The following is a 23,181-nucleotide window of genomic DNA, read 5'->3' as shown; positions in this document are numbered from 1 at the left end:
CGACCAAGTGAGCAATGACACTCATCCAGTCAATGACTGTGCAATGTATTCCATATAACATAGGCAACACAATCATCTATATGTTACTTCTATCTTCACATTCTTCAGTCTTGACTTTCTTAGAATGCGACATCTCATCGTCTAAAGAACAGCTCAATGACAGCCAAAATTTTCACTGCTGTACAAAGCAGTCACATGAGAGACCAGTATACTGATAGCAGCCCCTAATTCTCTTCCTCTCTACCGCAGGGAAGGCCTCGCGCACAATCAGACCAATTTCTCTGTCAGTTAGACTTTCCCTGTACTGCTGTCTCAGTACGTTCTGAACATGAAGCACAGGGATGACATCGTCGGTATCGTACCGTTCGCGGAGCCTGCAAATAAGTTAAGATACCTCCTAGACCTATTGTCCACGCATAACCATTGAGCCCGTTCGGCCCAAAAGTCACTTTCGACAGCAATACCGCTCATTCCCAGTCTTCTATTTGTCTCTAGCGCACAGTACTGCAATTAATGTAATTACTGTAATTAATGCAATTACTGCAGCAAATCAGTAGAAGCGTCTAATTGAAGCACTAACTTAGTTAATTAACCAGGCGATCACGTGCCAATGGGGGTCGATGACGCAGACGACTGTTACCAGGCCCTACGAGCAGTGAGGACCACGCCCTGCTCAGTAGGGCCTGGCTCCGCGAGGCTAGCAAAAGAGTGGCAAACCTTGATAGAAAATGACATGTTTTTAAGACTTCAACTAATTTTTTTCTAACTTGCCTTTTAACAAAGTACATTACTTGCTGTTCGTCGGATTGAAGACAATTGGAAAAATCAGCAAATGCAGCGTTTCGGAGAACTTCGTCATTGTGAGGCAAATGTGACAATCCGTAGTCAATCGCTACCTCATAAAATGATCTAGCAGCATTGTAAAACTGCTCTGCATTTCGTGGAGAAACGATTCCGTCATCAACAAGCTTCGATATTTTTCCTTCGTGGTGATTCCGATAGAGAGACGGCCATCTTTATTTTAAGTGACAGCCTTATTAGCTAAGTAGGACAATTGGGGCGCTTCGCTCACCTTCGAATAGAACAAATCTATTCTTGTATTGAATTTCCCACAGACGTCTACCCACAGTATGCCTTGCAGGCAAAATTTTCGACATTAGCAGTGTTAAAAATTGGTTAATCTGTCCAAGTAAATTAAAAGTTAAAACTAAGTTAAGTGTTTTTTACAACTTACGTGTTTATAAAGCAACGCAACAATTGGGTCTTCAACTTGTAGAAAGCAGTTGTATTCGTTGAACAGCGACGGGGCGTGGTCGTAAAAGAGTAAGTAAACTTCGGTCAAGGGATCTCCAAAGCAGTTTTGCAGTCTTTTAAACTGTTCGTCCTGAGTTAAAAAGATTTAAAATCCAATGCCATAAAGTGTACTAAAACGTTGCCTTTGAAAGAAAAATGGCTGATACTGATGAAGAGCTCTAGCCACAGTTTTCTTTAAGCTTAACCACCTAATATTAATGTGATGAATAGCCGTTTTAAATTCTAAACCACAGAAGTCAGCAAATTCTGCAACAAAGAAAATGCGACTAGGAAATACATACCAAAGGTTGGGATACGAACCTGCAAGCGCGGCCTTCCTTTTAGTGCTTTTATCAAAGTAATAGAAAAGATCAATCATTACGTCGTTTACATCAAAACGAGTAATCTATAATCCACAATTAAATTGAACCAAATATTATTCTCTCTTACATTTCTAAAACCGCGAGCAGCCTTTTGAGCGGTGTTATGAAGTATGTGACACGGGCATCCCATCATGTAAATAGAAGAATTCTTTTCTTTTGCTCTGGTAAGAAGACTATTGTGTTTTCCCATATTAACCGAAGCGTTGTCAACCGAAAGACCCACGCAATTTTCCCACAAAAGAGATCTTGACGTAAGAGCTACGTTTAGAGCAGAGAAGATGGCTTCAGCGGGAGCACCTTGAACTCCTGTTGTCAAGCACATCTCCAGAAATTTTGTTGCTACTTTCATCTGCTTTTCATCAAAAATGCGAACAGTTACAGGGTTCATTTTCTGTAAGTCCGTGTCGTTAGATCCGTCAATAGCAAGTGAGAAAGGGTTCGTTTTCATTTGATCCACAAGTTCGGTTTCAAAATGAGGGCAAAGAGCGTCATTAATAATGCATGTAGCTTTAGTCCTTGCGCAAGAAAATCTCTTAGCAATTGCAGAGTCTGGAAAGATATCTCTAAGCATTGGCGACATGTGATCCATGACGGCGATGGGGACATTGTGCTCGGCCAAAAACATCGTCATTTTGACCTCTGCTCTTCTTATCTAGAAAAGCTTGTGTTAGATTCTTTATTGTTTGACAACACTACCTTTTTCTCAAGCATGCTCTGCCGTGGGACAAAGCCCATTGTAACGAGCGAAGCGTTTTGCTCAATTACGCTTACATTCTTCGCATGATATGAGGACTTTTCATGTCGTTTGACATCAGCCTTTCCTTGGTGAGAGCAGCTGACATCTTTCTTGCACATTTGCAATAGAAGCTGTGCTGTCTGTCAGTTTTTCCTCTTTCGATAAAAGGAAAGTTATTTTCCAGTCTTCGTTGTACCGACAGTTATATCTTGCAGCTCCGCTGCGAGCCGCTTTAGCTCTCTTCGGGTTAGGTGGCGAAGGGTGAAGATCGCCGTCGTCGTCATCGCTACTGGAGTCAAATTCGACTGCTCGCAGGCAGCAGTATATGAGACGGCGTGCGCAACAAACAAAAAATGCTTTCCTACCTTCATTCGCTTCGAGAATGAGATCTGAGGGATCGTGCGAAACCATTTCCCTTGCGCACGCCCACGCGCACAGCACGCGCACAACTTGTGATCACACCAAAGATAACACATGATGTATCTAGTAATTGCGCGCGATAAATAAGATTTCGAGAAACTCTGAAATGCGTGAGAAAACGGCAGGCATGCGTGTTGGCGTGACATAAGCCATGAATGCGTGACTGTCACGCGCAATGCGTGAGGCTTGGCATGTCTGTTCTTGTTGAAGTTCCAGCGAGAGATGCTAACACTCTGCTTCCCATCATCCGGACTTCCATAAGGTAAATAGAATTACGTTCAATATTGCACAGTAATATGTTATATTCAGGACCGGAAGCGTAATTGTCTCCGACGAGTGGAGGGCTTACAACGGGATACCAGCCATGCCGGGATGCAACTACACCCACCGCACAGTTAACCACAGCCGACATTTCGTCGACCCACAGACGGGGACCCTTACACAAAACATTGAGAGCACGTGGTCAGCCGTTAAACGCATGATGCGAGCAGAACAAGGTTACGAAAACAAGTGGTGACTTGTTTCCCACATACTTGCCACAGTTTATGTGGCGCCGGGAATTTCGTATCACACAGAGAGATGCCTTTTGCTTCATAATCACGCACATTCGTGAACAGTATCCCTTCTAACCATAAGTGGTCTTGTACTGTGGATACAACTAAATTTTGTCTTTGCGTCTCTTTAGTGTTAATATGGTGATTCTGGGCTACTAACGAATACATGGCACTTAACTAATTTCGCTTAGAAGTGAGATAGGCGCGTTTTTCTCGAAATCGCGATCCATCGCGACCGAAAAGTACGCTTTTTTTCGGCTCGTTCCGCTGCCCATTCGATCGGAAATGGTCAATTTAGCTTTCGATAGACCATTTCCAATTGAAAAAGTGACTCGAAATGATCATTCGAGCCTCTTTTGTGCGAGCGCAAGTGACCTTTTGCCAATCTTCGAAAGCGTGCTATATCGTCATGGTTACTCAGATTATATTTATTTTGGTGGAGTCAGAGTTTATGATGTGGTCTTTCGAGCGACGTTAGCGGTTTCCCATGGCAACGCTCTATTTCGGAGTTACGCCTTGGTGAAGATGACCTGATTTTAGGTCATCCGTTAGCGCGCGTTCCAGGCGCCCGTTTATATCTCAAAGTTTAATCTAATTAGATCAAAATTTGTACACCGATAGATAAATCATTTCCCTATCCGTTGGTGCAGATCCGGACAAAATCGACCCAAAAGTCGTGAAGATATTCGACTTTTAACAAATACACTGCAAAGTAGGAATCGTGAATGTTATTTTAACCTTTTTATATAAAATGATGACGTCACATATGGCAAAATCAAATGGAAAGTGATGGGAGCTAAGGCTCGCACGTTGGCTGGCCCCGTACGAGTGAAATTTCAGGTATTGTACGGTCCAAATGAGTCTCCGTCCGTTCCGATTTTCGTGGCACTTGACTGTCCACTACGGAACGGCCTGGAAATGTGACGACCGGTCGGAATGGGTTCAAAATTTAGAGTTGAACCCGACCAAGAATCGCGTACCCATTTTTTCAATCCATTGTTTTTTAGTTGAGCCGTATCTGGAACTTTGTCTACCAGAGTGGCTCTGATGTTATCGTTGAAGGACAAGTTCAAGTCTTTGAAATGACGATACGAAGATCTTTTTAAGACATTTTCGTCTTTACCATTTGCTGCATTTTTATGATGCTTTATCCTGTAAATAAAAGACTTGCTTGTTTCGTCAACGTAATGTTTATTACAGTGTTTGCACTGTAGTACGTATATGACGTTGGTGGATTTGCACGTGAGATAAGTGGATATTGGGTAACTCCCTTTGCGGAGGTACTCACAATACCATTGGTCACGTTAAGGATTGGACAGACTCCGCATTGAGCAGAGTTGCACGGATGGCAACGGGGTTTCAATCCTGATCTCGGAACTGTGTAATTTGAGACGGATACTCGTCAGTTCGAGGAGGATGGAAGTTTGTTTCTAACAATTTGTTGAGCCAAATTCGAAGCCCGTTTGTATGCCACAATTGGAAATTTTGGGAAGATTTTTTTAAGAATGGGATTTCTACCCATTGTACTCTCCCAATAGATTCCGAGTTTTTCTCTTATTCTTGCGAATGTATTTCTCAAGTGGACCACTGTTTGTCGCGGTCGGTATCCACCTGGAAGGAGGTGCATAGGGATGACGTTCGTATGGCACTGTTGCCTGCTCGTTGCGCCTCGACATGATATACTGTCTGCGCAGTTTGCAGAGGCAAAGGAGTCAAATTCCTTCAGAAGCCGATTTCGATTGGGTCGGCTTTCCGTTGGAACAAACTTGAGTCCCTTTGCCAACACGAAAATTTCTGTCTCAGTGAGACGAACGTCTCCCACACAGGTTATGCAACGCTTGGCTTTTTCCAAGCGTTTCTCTCGCGTTTGCAAAGCTCTTTTTCCTCTAATCTCGTTCAGATGTAAAGCCGATCGGCGTTTATCGCGTACTCGGCATCTGACCTGTTTTCTGATGCGTTTGCGATGTCGTGTGCGTGTGTGCGTAGTAACAGGGCAGTAGTTTTAAGCTGCTTTATTGTAGAGTTTTTTGGCGCAGAGTAGAGAATAGGAAAAGAAAAAGATAAGGAAAGTGAGTTAGAGTTATTTTCCCTCAGCGTGCGGTGCCGCGCCCGTTTCCTCCGCCGCTTTTCCCGCAGCCTGTTGACGGGTTGGGTTGGCCCGCACGTGACTGTGCCGCACGCCGTTTGACGAGTCTCATCGTCTCTGCGGGACCCGGTAGCAACGGTCTCTGCGGGTTCTGACGGCGGCGTGTCGACGAGGGTGGTTTTTGTGGTGGTTGTTGTTGTACCGGTTGCTGTGCCGGTTGTTTCGGTGGTGAGGTTGTGTTCCCTGTTGTAGCTTGTTGTTTTTTGTGTATTTTCGTTGTCTTTTTTCTTTTTTTGTGGTTTTTTGGTTGTTGTTGTTGTTGTGCGGCGGTGGTGTCCCTGACGACGACGCCTCCCAGTGTATCTATACGAAAGAACAGGGAAACGTGCAGTCAGAGGTGTTAAACGATCAAATTCCATCTCACCCTGGCGACTCGGCTCTGAGGCGTCGTCGTCAGTCTTGGACCGTTTCGGTTCAGATGACGCACAAACCGCCAGCCGTCGTTTACGTTCAACGAAGGTCACTGGGTTTTTTTCGCCCTGGGTTGGTGTCGGATTCTCTAGGCTCATCCAATTCTCTATGACCTGCCAAGCCCTTTTAGCTTGGGGAGAGGCATCAGATATATGACTTGGATAGAGAAATGGTACTGTGCCATCTTCCTCGTTCTCTGGGTCAATATCGGGAGTGGGCTCTATGCCCAGGAGACCGATTTGTGCCTGTCTTTCTTGATCTTGATCGGGTTCGGTGGAAGAAGACTGGGATAACACGAGGTCCATTAGCTTTGACTCGTGGTCCTTTTTCAAGGTGTCCCGTCTTGAAAGTAGCTTTGTTGGCGAGTTCCGTTTCTCTACGAATGGATGACCTGTCCATATCGTAGATGTCTTGACTCTCAAGCCAAGAGAGATGATTCTTGATTTCAGATCGGGTTGCCGAATACTTCTCAAGCAATATGTCATAATGCCCGATAAGCGAGACCACGAGGTTTGTCTCGGCCTCGTGAAGTATTTCGGCGAACCATTGTGGTACGTTTGTTGCCGTTTTTTTGGCAACTAACGGGATACTGTGTAATTTCAGACCCTTAGGTATAACCCCCTTGTCTGCGAATTGCGCGAGAAAGGCTAGGTGGCTTTCAGCGCGCACAATTAGCAACATAAACGATGCAGAGCTCAGCGGCCACCTTGAGAGTCTCCTTTTGTAAGGCGATCTCTCTGCCGGAGGGGCGTTTAGGAATACAGAATTGCTGAGGAGGAGGATGAGAGACGAGATCTTGTGGCTGTCTTTCAGCTCGATCCAGACGTTCTCTCAACTGTCTGACCTCTGCCTGAAGAGACGCCGACGCCTTGGCCTCGTTCATCGAGCGTTTGGCGATTGCCGCCAGTTTTTCCCTCTCGGAACGGGCCTCTTGCAACTGCTTCTGCACTTCGGCGTGTTAGGGTTTGGACTAGGGTTGCGATTGAGCATTCTGTAGAAGATATCGCAGTTTACGTAAGCGCAAACAACACATGAGCACCTATAAAGCAGCGTCTATGCCGCTAATTATAAAAGACGCAGGATTTCGCCAACGACGCTACTGTACGGAGGGTGTGAATTTTACCGTTAACAATGTCTTCAAAGGGACCACGAAAATATATTCGAGACTCAGTGACTAGTCCGAACGTTTTTCTACATTGAAAAACGGTCAAGAAAAAGTTTTCGGTAGCGCGCGTTAGAGCTTCCAATGTAAGTTTGAACGATAAATGCGACTTTCGAAATAGGAAGTCTGACCATATTAAGAATGCCTATTGTAGCACTTGGTCGCAGATTTAGTCAACGGGTTGCATAAAAAATCCCAGGCAAGTTCAACAAGCAGATTCCTGTTTTTCCCACGCCATTCGTCTTTTACTTTCTTTCCGCCCGCGACTTAGTATAATTCCTCATGTGTCTTGAGATGCGGATTATCAAGCCTAAAACAGACTTAAATTTGCGTAAACAATAAACAATATATATATTTCTCAGCCTAGACAAGACGAAGATGTCCTTTCACGAATCGTTTTCTATTTCAAATCATTATCTCATCCTTAATAACTGCCAAAAAAACAATCAAATGACAGTGAAGTAACAGAATATCGACGTACCTTTTGCAGCGGCGGGCAAAAATTGATCTCACAAAAAAGTAAGCAAATGTGAAATCATTGCCTCTCGAACGTTGCAACGAGGGTTCGGGGTATTCATTTTACAAAAAATGAAATTTTTTCAAAATTGTCCTTTTTTTGTCTTTTGACTATCTATCGGCACTCGTTTTTTGCCTGTCTGCGCTGTCCTTCTTGGTGTTTTTGCTTTGTTTTTCTACGAGGTAAAGTGGGCGTTCCTTTGGCTAGACCTTAGCAACCAAGAATGCGTGCGGTTTTGAGTGTTGCGGGTGCATATCGACTACTTTTTGCACATCAAAGCGCTCTCATGTCTTTATGAAACGTCGAGAAGAAACCGAAACGGTAGGATACAAGCAGAATTTGAGTTCTATGGCACTGCTTTTGTAACGGCACGTGACCAGTCGTTACGCTAAGCAAACATCTTATTGTCGACAAGTAAAATCAGTAAACTTGAGCGAAATTGCCATAATCCACGACCAACGGCGCATCGCGCTTAATTAAAGTTACATGAATGTAGGTAAAGTCTTTAAGACTTGCGCCAGGCGGCGTAGCCGCTGCTGACCAGCACGGTTCAATGCGCGTGTAGTGCAATTAAATTCGTTCTTTCTCAGCCGAGAAATCGACACTTTTCGCATAGGGGCAAAAAAGCCTACAGATTTTGCTCCAAATTATACAGTTAGGAGACACGGCAGTGCTAAGTCTATTTTAACTTTAACTCCCTGCGAATAGCCGCGAAGTAGGAGAAATGTAGAGATTTTGAATTTCAGAACATTTACTGGGAAAGATCACGTGGGACATTTACGCGTGGGTGCACTGTACGCCGAAAAGTTTATTGAACAAAAGTTTAAAAAGTCGATCCAGACAAGAACATTTATATTAGCAATGAAAAGGTATTGGCAAATTTTTCTAAAAATCTCGCAAGCCTAATGAGGTTATGTTTAGATATTTATTGACAAAGACGGAAATCGCATCGATGATACATTCCGCCAGACAAGACTTATTCTTCGTCAATGAATCAATAGCGTCCGAGGTTCCAGTCAAGCTATTTAAGCCGCTCGTCGACCTTCGGCTAACCCCGGCGTTTCTTTGCAATAAAGAGCTCCTCGAATGCCTCTTTCCCCGTGCCGCAGCAGGATCTTTGGCGCAATTGCACTGGCTACGTTTGATTAGGCGCGGAAATCCTGGTGGTTCAGGGAGTATCCGACAGTGGCAGGTCGATATTGGCTAGCTGTGCCTCCTCGTGCATCGGCTTGGGCGGCACGCAATTTCAAAGGGTTACGCGGCAACTGTATCAAGCCTTGCAATAGGCGACATCATTCGGGTTCTGGATTGATGATCCCTAAAAGACCGAAAAAGGAAAAAACTGAAAATAAATTTCTACAACAGGAATGATATTTTAGTTACGTAGAAATGACAAGTTAGTTTAATCAGTTTAAATCGCGATACCCATGTCACTCTGGAAAGAGGCAATGGGAAACCGAGATGCAGCGTTTCGTTCACTTAATTTTTTTATGAAAACATGCAAAGGTAGCTTATAATCCTTTCTCGTCACCACGTTTGAAAAGGCCGGCAGCGCAATAAAAACCGATGAAGATGTAGCGTGTCGTATTGCACGATATTCCGGCAAAAAATAAGCTGTTTATTTGGATACTGGTTACATTTAATTATGCTGTTCAAGCATTTTATATTTATTTTGTACGGATTTATTTATGATGTTCACGAATTTTATGTTTATTCTGTTGAAAGCTGCTTCTACATATATTCTGTTCTAAGATGCTTTTACATATACATTCCTTCCAGGCACGACTACTTATATATTCTGTTCAGGCACGACTTCACATCTATACTACTATAGCGAAAGGGCCTCACCTAAAACTCGCGAAGCCGACAATGCCTGGTTGTCATGTGACTGCCGTTGCCTCTGTCCTAACGTCAAGAGTGCACTTTCTGCTTTGTCGTCTATGTCGGCGCTATCGTACTAACGAAGCTTCGTAGCGTGAAAAAATCGCTAATCTCTAAACTCGATGCGCACTGTCTGTGCAGACTTTGCGACGTAAGCTTAAGGGTACCGGGTGAGCGCAGGCGTCTTATGATGCGAGTGTGCTAAGGTGCGAGTGTGCTAGGGTGCGAGTGTGCTAGGGTGCGAGTGTGCTACAGCAGGCGAAGAATGACGAGCTCGGTACGCGCGCATGCCCATGACAGATTGACATGGGCGTTTTTTTCTTTTTTCTTTTGGTACGATCCTTTTTCCCTTCGCCAGCACCTTTCACACAACTACCTCAGATCCGCACATCTGCCACAGCAAAGATTCTCTTCAATCGCCAAGGAAGAGAGTTGCGAAAGAAATGTCTCAAACGTAACTTTACGTCGTCTTCTCATTTTTGTCCGTTAAAGTCATTTCATCCGGTGTACGCAGAAACTTTGCATAACTGATGACGAAGCCGTTAATAATCTCATTTTCGACTCGTTTGTTGAGGCACAATCTAAGAATATTCTAATTTTTAGACCGTTACTTCAAGAAAAAGCTCTTAGAAAACGGCGAATTAAAGCTTTAAATGGCTTGTTAGACGCGGTTAAAAAAGGCACATCATCTCTTCCTCTGTTCTCTCTGGTAAGTTTCAATTAGTGGGCAGGAGTACTGTAGCGGACTGGCGGGATCGACTTAGTGAAATGTGAATGTGAAGGGATATCGCCCAGAAAATATCTTTACTTTAGATGCGACCGCCCTGTTCTAGCGAGCTCTCCCAGGTGCTAAAAAGAGAGAACTGCAATGGGGGAAAAAAGTCGACAAAGCGGCTATGCATTGTTGCTCATGGAAAGAAAAAAGTTGAAACTCACAACGTTGAATTAAGAAAACAAAACCAGCTACGTTACCTGTCATGTGGCGGTAAAACAAGAAAGCATGGATGACTGGCGTCATTTTTCAAGAGTGGTTGCCAAGACTTCACAGAGCGCTGAAAGGAAGGAAAATTTTTTTTTGGAAAAACACGTTTCTTGCCATTTTGTCCCTGAGATGGCTAACATCAAGCTCCACTTCTTTCCTCCAAACACGACTTCGTGTACGCATCCCCTGATAAGGCGAATAGTCAAAATTTAAAAGTGCAATACCGAAAGTTCCTGTACCACGTCGTATCCAAAATAGGTGAGGTTTTCTCTGCTGAAGAGGTCAGTGCCAGTGTTGACGTTCGCGTGCAGTCATGTTGATATCTTCTGCATGGGACAAAGTCAAACACTCCACAAATTTTGCTTGTTGGCTAGTTTCAACAATGAAGGTTACCTACTACAAATAAATCTTAACCGACCGATTATTTACTAGAATTTTCTGATATTTTTTCAGGAAATGCGAAAAATTAGGCAATGAGGTTACGTTTACAACGCATGAAGATCAATCGTGGGAGGGGAGCTCCTAATGAAAGCAAAAAGGAGAGTAAATTTTTAAGCCGCAAAGACTCAGAGCGAATGCGATGACGTCGAGTCTCTCGATGACAAGCAGATCAAATGTTGCGTAAATTCATACCCCATGCTTCCTCGCTTTTTAGTGAAATTCAACAATTCTCTTTCACTAAGAGGAAGAACATCGATCTTTTCTTCAAGTCATGTCTGTCTGTGATTGAACGTTATTTAGTGGAAAAAGCCAAGTTTTCACGTCACAGCAGAACTCTTTAGGTCTTTCCCAAATCCGATTAGTACTTTGCTACGGATAAATTTGACTGCGTTGCGTTATAAGATTAAGAGCAAGTGACATGAAATATCGTACTCACTTGTTGTTTGGCGCCCTTTTTTATTAGGCGCTTTCCTTTGTTAGACGTCGATGACTTTTCTAGTCAGTACTACTTAATATTAAGCACCTAATATATCAATTACCACACGTGGCGAATTACGTGACTGCGCACGCGCTTTCCGCTGACTCATCTTCCGTTGCACCGCATCTGAACGTTTTTTCGCCATGGCTAAGTTGCGAGTCTCGAATCGAAGCAGAAAGAGCTACACGAAAGAAGTGAAACTCGAAGTCGTCAATTTCTATGAGAGCAACGGCAGGATTTTGTATTGAACAAGCAGGCACTTTTCTTTTCACACAAAAACGGTGAAACGATGGATCCTAAACAAGGATAAGATTAGTCAAAGCCGGAAGGGTAGCAAACAAATTGAGTTTGCTCGGACGCTGAAGATCCCTGAAATGGAACAGAAATTGTATAAAGAGTATAAATGCTTGAGGAAGGACGGCTAAAGGTGAAGTCAAATGCCAGTCTATGCAATGGAATGCCGTCAGCTTGCTTTGTTATTCTAGGTGAAACGGTGGTGGTTTATGCTAAGATCGAAACAGATACTTCACGAGCTTTCTCCCAGCGCACAATTTGCCTTCTCAGAAGGCTGGTTTACGAGCTTCAAGAAGCGGCATCGAATCAGTAAACGAAGAAGAACAAACACTAGCCAAAGACAACCAGAAGATAAGCTGTCGCTGATACAGGAGTTTTATCAAAGCATTCGGGAAAAGTCGCTCAAAGGGGATGTCGTGGGTCCTCTGGGGAAGTGATCGGAAAGTCGGTTCGCTAATATTGATCAAACACCCTTACCGTTCTGCTTCTCCGATGGCAGCACTTATGACGACTCAGGCAACAGTTCAATTTGGATCCGTGGTACACAGTCTGAACTGGACAAACGCCAATGTGCAGTTCAGTTGACTGTTTTTGCCGACGGTGAGCCAAGAGTGAAACCGCTAGTGATATTCAAAGGACTCGGTGAGGAAAAACACAGCTTCTATTTTGCCTTTAAAGGGGAACTAACATAGCAAATTGACCCTCCTTTTTTACACCGTAGATCTGTAGTTTGGTGTATTGTCTTTCCGTTCGTGGCAATCTTAAGTCCTGGAATCTAGAATTCGCTGAGAATTCGCACTGCTAAATTCTCACGTGACCGGCTTCATACGGGCAACGGTTACGTCACAAGAGGCCTATTGTGTTCGCCCGTAGTCATTCGACATAGACACACCCTCTTTTTTTCTTCTATTCTCGGCGTCGATGGTGTACAAATGCACTGCCGCTGGCTGCAGCAACATCATCCGCAACGGTGTTTCGCTCTTTTGCTTTCCGAAAGATGAGCTCTGCAAAAAGTGGATTTATCAAGTTCGGCGTACGCGGGCTCCTTCTCAAAGCTAAACTTCATCAAAGTGGTTGCTGCAAAGCCTCGAATGAGTCGTTCGCCCAGCCCAAGCAGCCCGCGTACGCCGAACTTGATAAATCCACTTTTTGCCGAGCTCCTCATCTTTCGGAAATAAAAGAGCGAAACACCGTTGCTGTTGGTGTTGCTGCAGCCAGCGGCAGTGCATTTGTACACCATCGACGCCGAGAATAGAAGAAAAAAAGAGGGTGTGTCTATGCTGAATGACTACGGACGAACACTGTAGGCCTCTAGTGACGTAACCGTCGCCCGTATAAAACCCGTCGCGTGACAATTTCGCAGGGCAAATTCTCAGCGAGTTCTCTATTACAGGCTCTAAGATTGCCACGAACGGAAAGACAATAGACCAAACCTCAGATCTACGGCGTAAAAAAGGGGGTCAATTTTCCATGTTAGTTCCCCTTAAGGATTCCCTTGTTTAGGAAAAAAAATTGTTTGGCTGAAAAATTGAAGTACGATAAGCGCGTTTCGATTCAGTTCCAGCAGAACGCATGGTGCGACGAGAATATGATGCGATTCTGGATTCGACAGTGCTAGAAACCCGCCTGCGATGGCCCCATGCACCTTGTGATCGATCTTCACGGGGCTCAGGAAACCGATGTCATCCAGTCAATGTTGAAAAACGAATTTAAAAGTGAAGTTACTTACGTGCCAGGTAAGTCAATTATTAATCGCAACGCTAAGGCTTTTCGCTGTGTAAGTGCGCCTTTGCTGTTACTGGCTGCTTTACATCACTCGTGCAGCCAATCGTTGTCTCAATAAACAAGCCGTTTAAAAGTTGCAGTAGATCGTAAAGCGACGGCGCATATGCAAACGAACCTGACAGACTACGTTCAGGGTAGGATATCTGTAGGCGACAGGCGTGTACTTCTCACAAAGTGTATTGGGTAGAGGAAAGACCAAAGAACATGGATGTAGTATTGTACTTCATTTGCAAAGAAAACGATACAAACGCAAGTAAAACAGTAAGTCACGCCCATTTTCGATCGGACGTGGGATGCACTGTAGCAAAATTTTCCCGCGTCCCTTGTTTTTCTTGTGACTAGTTATGTCTCCCATGAGGTCAGATTTTCATAGAACAGTTTAATACAGGCTTTTTAAAACTTTCATTGATTTATTTAGAAATCTTGTAATAATTATTTGCTGCCTATGCCACTAGTCCTGGAGTGATGTATCAAGTAGGATATGTTAGAAAAGCGTTGGACAATATCAATGTTTTCAGAATTATGCTTAGATACAGGTGAATATCAAACTATGAAATTGCTGTTTTGCCAAAGGGTTGCGTATTTTCTAAAGCAATCTTGGGTCATTTGGAAAGGTTAATAACAGAGTTTTCGCCCCTTGTTATGTAAAATTGAATTAGGATGATTTTTCTAAGCAAAGTTTCTGTTTGTGCGTTTAGGCAAGCTTTTTTGCGGTTGCAAACCGTAAAGGGAGGTATTAGTTAGGTAGTAGAATCAATGCAGTGTTATATTAGTGGCTAAGCCATTGATTTTGAAATCATTGTAATGGTTTTTTTGAAAGTCCCGCGGCTTAGTATCAGGGCTTTAAGCGTACGCAAAGAGGACAAAACAGCTCGAATGAAGTTGTCGGATCTTCAATCTGACTCTAGCACGGGTAAAAAAGATTTAAAGCTTGTTCGATGTTCGCGTCAGGCTTTTGGGGAGGCGCTGGGCGGGAACGACGACCGGCTCCTCGACCTCCTTTCGAAGGTTGCACACATTCTTTTGTTGTTCTGTAGTGATAATAGTGTTGTACTAGCTAACTACCCGGCTTCGCTCGGGTTTTTTCGGTGGGTGTTATTTATTTGCGTACGGGCTGAGTACCCGGCTTCGCGCGGGTTGTCTGCTTGAGATTTCGATGAGCCCTGTGGCATTAACGTCCTGTGTTACCTCCGGCAATTTAATTGCTACCGGTATGTCTTCCGCTCTTGACAACGAAATCGCATTTGTGTACCCGCTCTCCCTAATGAGGACGCGCCAAGGGCAAAAGTAGACGATGCTAAAAAGTTGGTGTTACGGGTGTAAGTGAATCTGGGCTAAATGACGCGGCATGTCCTCCAAGTCAAAGGTATTCCGGAGGAGATGATTGCTCGAGTTGTGCTATGATACTGTCATTGAAGTGGAGGCAACACCCGCTCCCGCTAAGGTTTATGGTCAAGTCGACCATAAAGACGTTCTGCTGGTCCTGTCAGCGACTATTGGTAGACTGTGTCGGATCTGGCACAATATTTTCCATTGTGTTCACGGATTAGTAGAAACAAACTGTAGTTTGGGGTACCCGCCCACTTTATCCAATCGATGCGAAAGGTAAAACTGCTCGAAAGATCTGTTTTGCACCCCGCCGACCGTCATTAACTTGCCCGCCACTCGCAACCCGTCGTAGGTGATTCGATTGCATACCTATTTTGTACCGTTACGTCACTATGTAATCACTAAAGCATTGGATGATAATCTTCTTCCCCTAAGATTTGTGTTTGAAGTGAGTGGCTCAGTCATTTGGGGTACTATCTATGATATGGATAAATTAACTGCAAAGAATTGAGTTTGATATCCTCTCTTTGAGAGGTAAGGTAATTTTGTATTCGAAATTTAATTTAGGCTGTTCCCGATAATCTTACCCCAATTCACGTCGAGCAAAAATTATTCTGGCTCGGTACGCAGTTCGCAGTTGGGCCAATGAGATTAAATGCGTCGGAACGCCTATCAAAGATCGTTCAAACGAATCGAATAAAAACCCCGAAAAAGAACGTTGGATCGGATCGAGAAGCGTTCTAACGTACGAATATCGCTAGCGATGAAGCGATACAACTGGTTCGAAGTGCGAAAACGCAGGAAGAACGGCCAGGAAGAGCGGTCGAAACGGGTTAATCACGTGACTGACCTCATCCAAGATGGCGCGGGCTGTTCGCGATGACGTAGGCGACAAAAACGGAGCGAGAAAGCGATTTCGGGACTTCGCGAACGGAAAAAGGCTTCGCGGCATCGGAAAATCGCCTTCGTAAGTGGGAACGACTCGCGAAAATGGGCGACTTCGAAGGAAAACGACGATTTCCCGAAAAGGGGCCTCGATCGGCAATCGAAAGTGGAAGGGTTTTGAGAACGACGCGAAAAAGCGACACTGTCTTCGAGAAAGTCGTCCGCGTGTGGTTCGAAATCAATCAATCGCGAGAATCGCGAAAAGCGGGGCTCCGCGGGCGTTTTCGTCGCGATGAGACGATCGAAAACGCTTCGCAGCGTCGAATAATCACTCAGGGAACTTCGAACGAAGCGAAACGACGCCCGATTCGGTCGGAAATCGGCGATTTCCGAAAGAGGACCCGACGAAATCGGAGCGCGGTACGTCGTCACGAATCGTCCGCAGAGTCGCGCGCTCGCGGCAATTTTGCGACGCGCTTCGATCCGGCGGAGGAGTTGGCGGCCGAAGCGGGCACGGCCATTTCGTCCAAGATGGCCGCCTCGCTATTAGTGCAGCAGAAAACGCGTTTAGAATGTAGAAAGAAGACTTCCCCGTGCATTTGCGATGGTGTGCTTGAGCACACCATTGATGTGCTCTAGCACATCAAGCAATGACGTCACCGGCATTTTCGCAAGCGCGCTTAAGTTCTTGTATAAGAGAATCGATTTTTGGCTCGAAGTGTCGTTTCGGATGACGCGCGACATCGAATTGAGTAAAAAAGAAAGTATTAAGTACATCCGCGGTTTTTCGAAAATATTCGATCGCTCTAACGTCCCGAAAATGCAGTGTCGCGTCGCCAAGAGGTGACGCGCACTATGGAATGCATCGATACGACGCTTGCGAAACGCTTTGGAGCGTTTCGCTGTGTTTCGCTTTGCTTTCCGAATCGTTTTCACCGATTTTTAAAAGAGAGCAGGAGCGGCGACGTCGATGTCGACGAGGAAGAGGACTTATGTTCGTCGTTTTCTTTGGACCAATCAGGCAACGTGTCAAGCGACGACGACGGCGGCGAGACAAGGACGACCTATCGTCATCACGTTAGGACAGTGTACGGAGCGGTAAAATGTGACCATCCTCTTTTCAAGAAGTTCATTCGTTGGCAATTCGACGGAGCGGGAAATATAAAAACGCGACAGATGCCAAGAACTCGGCAACGCACGTCGGCCGCTGTGGTGAGTCTTAGATACACTTATATGTTATATGTTACCTGAAATGCCCGGAGTAGAAGTAGATGGCGTATTAGTTGCCCGGGCATGCACTTGCATCATTCTGTATCTTGTCTGTCTCGAGTAAACGTGGTACACGCTACAGCCGCTTTGTAACATACTTCGACAGAAAAAACAAAAATCGGAAAACGAAAACTAAAAAGGAGATCGTCAAGGCGTTTACAATCAAAGAATTAGTCATCAAATGCTTTGCCGATTATTCAAGAATCGAAAATTTTCTCTCCTCATTGAAAAAAGGTGGTTCCAGTTCGACGGCGCTGAACCACCTTTTCAGTATCAAAAGGTGCGCTTTTTGATAGTTTTGCGTGCTTTTTTAGATTTTGTGCTTTTAGATTTATTCGCTTCGTGAATCGAGAAATGCTGAAAATCTTCAACGCAAGTGACGATCGTTATGCCTTGTGGCTGGACCAATCCAAGACGGCGCTCATTGATATACAGAAAGACCTAAGCAAATCCAAAAGAAAAGAAGGCGTGATAAAAACTACAGCGGAATCGCTGTGCAACGCCGGAAAATTCGGCGATCCCGCCACAGCGATTTCCTGCACCAAGCAAGCTCTTCAAGCTGGATTGATCGATTACCAAGATATCATTGAAAAAGCCAAAAAAAGTGCATCGTCAACAATAGCGAAATTTGCCTTGCGTTACCGTTTGCGTACACATGGTTCCTCTTCAACTGCACAGTCACCCCACCGAGGCAGCAATCGATCCTGCGAATGACCCTGGACGATTGGGAGGAGGTGAAGAGGACGAACATTCTTATCTCGAAAAATTTCAAAACGTTGGCGACGTACGGCACGGAAGCGTTGCCGTTCGATGAAAACGTGATTGCAGTGTTTGACGATCTCGTCAAACACGTGCGATCGTTGACGATGCCGAAAGTGAACACCGTCTTCGTCTCCGTAAACTAGAAGCCTCTCGAAGGCGGCTTGTCAAAACTTCTTCAATATTTCATGACCGAAAACGTGCCGGAGCTCTGTAACATAAACGTTACAAAGGTCCGGCTTACCATGAGCAGCCTAAGCCATGAGATGTTGGAGGAAAAGGACCGACGAAACCTCGCCGAATGCAACAGCTATTCGCTCGAGACCGAGCAGAAATACTACGTTCGGTTTCCTGTGGCTACGAAGGCCGAAATGGCTGCAAAAGCCAAGATGATTTTTTCGGGGCTCGCCCATGAAATAAAAGAGCGCCAGAGGGTCGCCCATGAAAGACGAGAGCGCCAGAGGCGAAAAGAAGGCTCTCAACGCTGCAATTACCAAGGAGAAGACTCCCGAAGTAGACCCTCCCTGCGGTGAAGTCAACAGCCCGGGCGATCATCCCGCGGTGCAGCCGGCCATATCGGACGAACTTTGTCGTCGCATGCGTGATGAATATTTGGGCAAATTGCGGGAGGAGAAAAAACGCGCTACCGCGACCAGTCCGGAGAAAGAGAGCGTCACAACTTTCCAAGTCAAAGAGAAGAGTTCCAATTCCAAGAGTTCCACTGCCACCACCGCATCCACTGCCACCACCGCATCCACTGCCACCACAGCAGAACGACCGGACAAACCGCCCGAAAGAGTCATGATGAGGAAGCCTATCGGCCAGCGTTTGCAGTGGACGCGAGATCTTCGAAGTCAAAGCAGTATATTCTTTCCGCATAAATAATCCAAATTCCGGGTTCAGCAATCTCTACTCTCAAATAATGGCCAACGCCCGATTGAGAGGCATTTTTCATCGCCGGCACATTTCCACGCAGAAGCTGCAGGATTGCTATCGTTGCATCAAAAAGGGCTCCTACGTGACCAAGTTCGGGATTGGTCCTCCCGAGTACTTCGTGCAGGACAAAGAAGGCGAAAGTCCGGACGACGATTAAGCGGACGTCGGTATTTGACACTTACATTGTTTGAGTAAATGGCGTTTGTTGTGCCTGTTTGTTGTTCCTCTAATACCGTCGAATAAAAAGGCTTAGTTATAGCGAAAATTCTTTTAGGATGTTTAGTTGCTAGAGAAACGCGGGGAATTATTGGGGAAGTTGCGGAGCGCAATTCTACCATAGATGTCCCTTCCTGAAAAAAGTCACGAGCATTCCAGGCCAATTTCACAAAAATATGTGGTAACATACCGCTCAAAATGTACAAGTTGCTGCAGCATATTAGGATAGAGTCGTTTATACGATTTTAGCGTGTATCAGAGTCTCCGTAGTGGTTGTAAGACGTTTTCTTGTAAGAGGGGTTGATAAAAGAAATTTTAGGGAATTTGCGGTAGCCATAGGAACGGTTGGTTTAGAAGATGCCGGGGTACTGTGGGACTGGAAAGGGAGATTTGGGACCCGATTTATACGTTTAATGCAAAGCTATGGCCGGTGGAGGGAGTATTAGTAAGGGAAATTCTTTGAACATTTTTCGTTGCCAGGGAGATGGGGGAATCGTTGGAAGAGGTGCGGAGCATCATTTTGTTGTGGGTGTCCCTTCCTGAAAAAATTCCTATGTGCGCTGGGTCCATTACACAACGAAGTTATGCATGATATTCCAAATGGTCACTTGAAATCTAGAAGTCCCAGGATTAATGCGCGAAAGGGGTCGCTGTCCGTCTTCTTTCGCGCTCGCTGCGCGACAAAGGGAGCGTCGCCTGCCGTCGAATCGTAAAGCGCATCATATGGGCTTTCGTTCGACGTGTCGTTTGTAGCGGTGAGACGCGCCGCTATCGTACGGCGTTGTCGTAAAGGCGGTGTCGTTTTTACACACGCGAGTAGGCCTGTTTGTGTTTTCATATCGAAAACTGGCCAATATCAAATCGGCTTTGAACCAGTTTTGTAGAACCGACATTGCCGGTTCGATTCGTGGTAGTCCGATTGACGTGCAACGTTTTCTCGCAAAACGGCACGCTTTCAAAAAAACGACGCGATCGAGAAAATTCAAGTTTGTTTTTCGATTTTCTTTGTCTCGCGATGAATTTTGTTTGGATTTTTGTGACACGAAGTGATTCTAGGTTCTATGTCAGAGACGATAGAAATTGGTGGCCATCGGCTCAAATTTTTGGTAAATTTTTAGGTAAGATAGAAGTTTGGCTTATGAGCATAGTTGGCGTTGCGTAAATTGCGTAAATAGTGCGAAACCTTGATTTTTATTTATGGTTTATGACGTCAGTATTGTAATCCAGCCGCGTTAAGTGCGTTTGATAGCCGGCTTTGCTCATTTTTGAAAGAAGTGGTGTGGCTCGAATGCAACGTTTCCGAAGATCGGGCGACGTCGACAAAGATGAAATGTAAGTGTTAAGTAGTTTAGAGCCTTTTCGACCAAAAGCGAAAGCGGGAAACAGCTGAAATCGCGGTGTCGCATCGCCAAGGCATAGATAAAATAGACAAGGGGATAGGCAATGAGCACTGTTACGTGACCCTTTGTGAATCGATGTGTGTCTGTCGCTATGGAGGACTTCGAAGCCGTTCTAGACGTCATTCTGAACAAAGCCGTTACTACGACACCTTCTACCCGATATTCTAACGCGATAATTATTGCCGAGTCGTTGCGAGAAGCCGTGAGAAAAGACAAATGTTTTCCGCCTGTTTACAAGCATTGTTTCGCTTATCGACGAATGCGTAAAAAAGCAAAATCGGTTACCCCCGGTGGAATTCAGCGGCAGAAAGCGTCTGTTTTTTCAAAGAGGCTTCTTTGACTGTGTTGCCCTCTATTGGGAGACACTCTTGAACGGTATCAGCGCGGACAGCACCGATTCAAACGAACCTTTTTTCCGCAGACAACAAACGACTTTCTTTTTGAACGAGCTTTCTCTCGCCAGTTTGCGGGAAAGTGAATGACGTAATATCGGTAGATAGTGGACATACCAGTGATATTAAAGAAAAATGCGACAGATACGGAGCAATTTTGCAATGGGCCACCGAAAGCGAAAGCAAAAAAAGCTCGCTCGAGAGGAGCTCGTTATCTAGCATGAGTCCTGGGTCAGCCTCTCTTCCCTTTCCGGCTTGCATTACGACGTGCGAATGTGGAAAGCCAATTGATCAAAATTGTCACCACCTTGTCACGTGCAAGCATGGCTGCGGTCCCACAACCGTGTCGTATCTGGTTGGGCTGCGTCCGAGATGCGGGTCTCTCTTGCCGTGTCGAGCCCCGTCATGAATATGTCAATAACGATGATCGCCCTAATATCGTTGCTTTCGGCACTAAAATAGGAGAATCGTTCGAGCTCGATATCTCGTTGGCACATCCCTGGAGTTCTAAGGCATGTTGTCGCGCTGCTGTCGAAGATGGGACTGCAGCAATAATCCGCGAGGAGAGAAAGATCGAGAAGTAATCATCTGTTGTTCGTGTCTGCGGATCATCATCGTGCTTTGTTCCGGTTGTTGCAGAGCACTTCGGACGCTGGGGCAAGCACGCAAGTGATTTCCTCAATCGTCTCGGACATTTCGTACAACGCTCTGAGGGTCGGGCTGGCAAAAGTACTTTTTTGTGCTATTGGCGTCGTCGTCTATCTGTTCTTCTTCAATGTTCCGTCTTTATTATTATAACCCATAAGCTTTCCCGTTTGTGTGGTTCCTCTTCCCGTATTGACCTATACTTGGAACGCGAAGCTCAGCTTCGCGTCCGTTAAACTCGAACTGTTTATAATAGAGTATTTTATTATTTGTTGGTCTTGCGACTCTAGCTCTAGCGCAGCTGCGCTTTATTTTATGTAACTGAAATATATTCTCTCTCTCTCTCTCTCTCTCGCATCTTACTTTTCGCCGATCCAACACGGCGTCTCTACACCCTGCGGTTCGGAACTCATCATTCATCACGTCCAAGCGCTCCTCAATGACTGGATGCTTTTAAAGACGGACGTCAAAAACGCGTGCAATTCAATTATTAGTCGTGAGGCAATACGCCGACGTCTCTCAGAGAGCTTTCCGTCGTTAATGCCACATTTTTGCCAAATGTACGGCCGCTTCAGCTCTCTTGTCTTTGTATTGTCTTCCGGCGTGACACTGCTGTCTTCTTAGGAAGACGTCTACCAAGGAGACCCTTTGGGGCCGGCACTATTAGCTGTTGCAATCCATCAAACGTTGGTGGACTTGCAATGCAGTCTTCCTAACGTCGTCATTCTGACGTGTCTCGACGACGTCTTTATTTTTGAGCACAGGAAGTTTTTGCTGCTTTCTCGGACCTTAAGCAATCTTTCGGCGATTTGCACCTCTGCATCGCCGACAGGAAGTGCGATATTTTTTGCCCTGTCCATCTCCCGCAATCGTCGCCTGTGTCCTGTCAATCGGTTGGAACAACAGTTCTCGGAGCGCCCATTGGTCAACCTGAATACAGCGATGACTTCTGCATAAGTCACTCTTTAAAAAGGCAGAGCTCGGCTCGAAGATAAGCAGTTTGGGAGATCCTCAATGCAGTCTGCTCTTACTTCCGCATTGCTACGCAACGAGTCTCAACCACCTCCGGAGAACTATTCCATCGTCACTTTTTCGAAGAGCTATCACACCACGATAACACTTTCAGGTCGTCGTTTGAAGAAATTCTTCTGGTAAACCACCTGTCGGACAAACAATGGCAACAGGCAGCACTGCCAATTAAATTAGGCGGTTTTGGCTTGCCGTTGCTGTCTGACATCACAGAGTCTGCTTTTCTAGCAGGATGGAGCAACTCGCTGACCAACCTACCAGACCGTTTTTCAAACTCTCTCAGCACCAAAGACTTGCTTTCTCTCCGCTACGTCGAACAATCTCTGAACCTCGCATTGTGGTCTCTTCAAGTCCGCCTTGGCCCAAACTTAGAAAAGGCGCCAGTCAAAACTATGTCGGACCTGTCGTCATTTACGGGAAAGCTACAAAAAACTCTTTGCTCCGAAATTTACCGGTCTTCGGCCGCTGAAGTGTTTTCGCTGACCATCGCGATGTTGCTCGTCTGCGCTCCTGCCGCGGCAGCCAGGCTGGTCGCTGGGTGGACGCAGTTCCTACCTAAAGGGCGCTTGCGCTAAAGTCTAACGATTTTCGTTTAGCAGCGTACATGAGACTGGGCTGTCCCCTCGACTTAGCCCTTGCTTGCTTCGACTCTTGCGAGTGCAATTCTGTTATCGACAACCAAGGCTATCACCTGCTAACCTGCAAGCACGGCGGTCCAGTCAGGGCTCACAACAACATCGTCTCCGGCTGGGCAGACTGCTTTCGAGACGCGGGTCTTTCGTGCAAGGTCGAACTGCGATTTTGCTATTTCAATAACGAGAATTGACCGGACATTGTT

Source organism: Oscarella lobularis, chromosome 16 (genome assembly GCF_947507565.1).
Source record: "Oscarella lobularis chromosome 16, ooOscLobu1.1, whole genome shotgun sequence".
NCBI lineage: Eukaryota > Metazoa > Porifera > Homoscleromorpha > Homosclerophorida > Oscarellidae > Oscarella > Oscarella lobularis.
The sequence above is the reverse complement of the archived record's forward strand: the minus strand, read 5'-3'. Positions refer to the sequence as shown.